Source organism: Triticum aestivum, chromosome 3D (genome assembly GCF_018294505.1).
Source record: "Triticum aestivum cultivar Chinese Spring chromosome 3D, IWGSC CS RefSeq v2.1, whole genome shotgun sequence".
Lineage (NCBI taxonomy): Eukaryota > Viridiplantae > Streptophyta > Magnoliopsida > Poales > Poaceae > Triticum > Triticum aestivum.
In genome coordinates this window covers 83,884,412-83,887,814 of record NC_057802.1, presented here as the reverse complement: position 1 = coordinate 83,887,814, position 3,403 = coordinate 83,884,412, and positions in this window count along the sequence as shown.

Sequence of the window (3,403 nt, the reverse complement as noted above, 5' to 3'; positions counted from 1 at the left end):
GGGCAGCAAGGCACGTATTGTATTGTTACCATCGAGGATAACAAGATGGGGTTTATATCATATTGCATGAGTTTATCCCTCTACATCATGTCATCTTAGTTAAAGCGTTACTCTATTCTTTTGAATTTAATACTCTAGATGTGTGCTGGATAGCGGTCGATGTGTGGAGTAATAGTAGTAGATGCAGGCAGGAGTCGGTCTACTTGTCGCGGACGTGATGCCTATATACATGATCATACCTAGATATTCTCATAACTATGCTCAATTCTATCAATTCTCAATAGTAATTTGTTCACCCACCGTAGTACTTAGGCTCTTGAGAGAAGCCACTAGTGAAACCTATGGCCCCCGGGTCTATTTTCCATCATATTAATCTTCCAACACTTTGCTATTTTTATTGCCTTTTATTTTACTTTGCATCTCTATTATAATAATACCAAAAATATTATCTTATCGTATCTATCAGATCTCACTTTTGTAAGTGACCGTGAAGGGATTGACAACCCCTTTATTGCGTTGGTTGCGAGGTTTATATTTGTTTGTGTAGGTGCGAGGTACTTTGGAGTGGCCTCCTACTGGATTGATACCTTGGTTCTCAAAAACTGAGGGAAATACTTACGCTACTTTACTGCATCACCCTTTCCTCTTCAAGGGAAAACCAACGCAGTGCTCAAGCACTGGCCGAGCTCTCTAGTCGCGCCATGGGGGGAGGAGTCCTTCTCCTAGTAGGAGTAGGACTCCCCCTTTCCTAGTCCCACTAGGAATAGAAGGAAGAGAGGGAAGGAGAAAGGAAAAAGGGGGCCGACCCCCTCACCCAATTCGGATTGGGCTTGGGGGGCGCGCCCCCTCCTTGGCTGCCTTCTCTTCTCTCCCACTAAGGACCATTAAGGCCCATATACTCCCCGGGGGGTTTCCGGTAACCCCCGGTACTCCAGTAAATGCCCGAACTCACCTGGAACCATTCCGATGTCCAAACATAGCCTTCCAATATATCGATCTTTATGTCTCGACCATTCCGAGACTCCTCATCATGTCCGTGATCATATCCGGGACTCCGAACTACCTTCGGTACATCAAAACACATAAACTCATAATACCGATCGTCACCGAACGTTAAGCGTGCGGACCCTACGGGTTTGAGAACTATGTAGACATGACCGATACTCATCTCTTGTTAATAACCAATAGCGGAACCTGGATGCTCATATTGGTTCCTACATATTCTACGAAGATCTTTATCGGTCAAACCGCATAACTACATTGTTCCCTTTGTCATCGGTATGTTACTTGCCCGAGATTCAATCGTCGGTATCTCAATACCTAGTTCAATCTCGTTACCGGCAAGTCTCTTTACTCGTTCCGTAATGCATCATCCCGTAACTAACTCATTAGTCACATTGCTTGCAAGGGTTATAGTGATGTGCATTACCGAGAGGGCCCAGAGATACCTCTCCGATAATTGGAGTGACAAATCCTAATCTCGATCTATGCCAACTCAACAAACACCATCGGAGACACCTGTAGAGCATCTTTATAGTCACCCAGTTATGTTGTGACCTTTGATAGCACACTAAGTGTTCCTCCGGTATTCGGGAGTTGCATAATCTCATAGTCATAGGAACATGTATAAGTCATGGAGAAAGCAATAGCAATAAAATAAATGATCATAGTGCTAAGCTAACGGATGGGTCAAGTCAATCACATCATTATCTAATGATGTGATCCCGTTTATCAAATGACAACTCTTTGTCCATGGCTAGGAAACTTAACCATCTTTGATCAACGAGCTAGTCAAGTAGAGGCATACTAGTGACACTCTGTTTGTCTATGTATTCGCACATGTACTAAGTTTCCAGTTAATACAATTCTAGCATGAATAATAAACATTTATCATGATATAAGGAAATAAAGAATAACTTTATTATTGCCTCTAGGGCATATTTCCTTCAGTCTCCCACTTGCACTAGAGTCAATAATCTAGTTCACATCGCCATGTGATTTAATCACCAATAGTTCACATCACCATGTGATTAACACCCATAGTTCACATCGCCATGTGACCAACACTCAAAGGGTTTACTAGAGTCAATAATCTAGTTCACATCACTATGTGGATAATACCCAAGAGCACTAAGGTGTGATCATGTTTTGCTTGTGAGATAAATATTAGTCTACGGGCCTGCAACATTCAGATCCATATGTAGTTTGCAAATTTTCTATGTCTACAATGCTCTGCATGGAGCTACTCTAGCTAATTGCTCCCACTTTCAATATGTATCCAGATTGAGACTAAGAGTCATCCGGATCGGTGTAAAAGCTTGCATCGACGTCCAGTGATCCACTCCTGGATCACTATTATACCCTCTTGCCAAACTCATGGTGAGGTACACAATAGGTCTGGTACACAACATAGCATACTTTATAGAACCTATGACTGAGGCATAGGGAATGACTTTCATTCTCTTTCTATTTTCTTCTGTGGTCGGGTTTTGAGTCTTACTCAACTTCACACCTTGCAACACAGGCAAGAACTCCTTCTTTGACTGTTCCATTTTGAACTACTTCAAAATCTTGTCAAGGTATGTACTCATTGAAAAATCTTATCAAGCGTCTTGATCTATCTCTATAGATCTTGATGCTCAATGTGTAAGCAGCTTCACCGATGTCTTTCTTTGAAAAACTCTTTTAAAACACTCCTTTATGCTTTCCAGAAAATTCTACATCATTTTCGATCAACAATATGTTACTCATATATACTTATCAGAAAGGTTGTAGTGCTCCCACTCACTTTCTTGTAAATATAGGCTTCACCGCAAGTCTGTATAAAACTATATGCTTTGATCAACTCATCAAAGTGTATATTCCAACTCCGAGATGCTTGCACACTTTGTTAGCACCTTTATGATTGACAAAACCTTCTTGTTGTATCATATGCAACTCTTCTTTAAGAAATCCATTAAGGAATGTAGTTTTGACATCCATTTGCCAGATTTCATCAAACGTGGCAATTGCTAACATGATTCGGACAGACTTAAGCATCGCTATGAGTGAGAAAATCTCATCGTAGTCAACACCTTGAACTTGTCGAAAACCTTTTGCGACAATTCGAGCTTTGTAGATAGTAACACTACTGTCAGCGTCCATCTACCTATTGAAGATCCATTTATTCTCATGGCTCGCCGATCATCGGGCAAATCAATCAAAGCCCATACTTTGTTCTCATACATGGATCCCATCTCAGATTTCATGGCCTTAAACCATTTTGCGGAATCTAGGCTCATCATCGCTTCCTCATAGCTCATAGGTTCATCATGGTCTAGTAACATGACTTCCAGAACAGGATTACCGTACCACTTTGGTGTGGAACGTGCTCTGGTTAACCTACGAGGTTCGGTAGTAACTT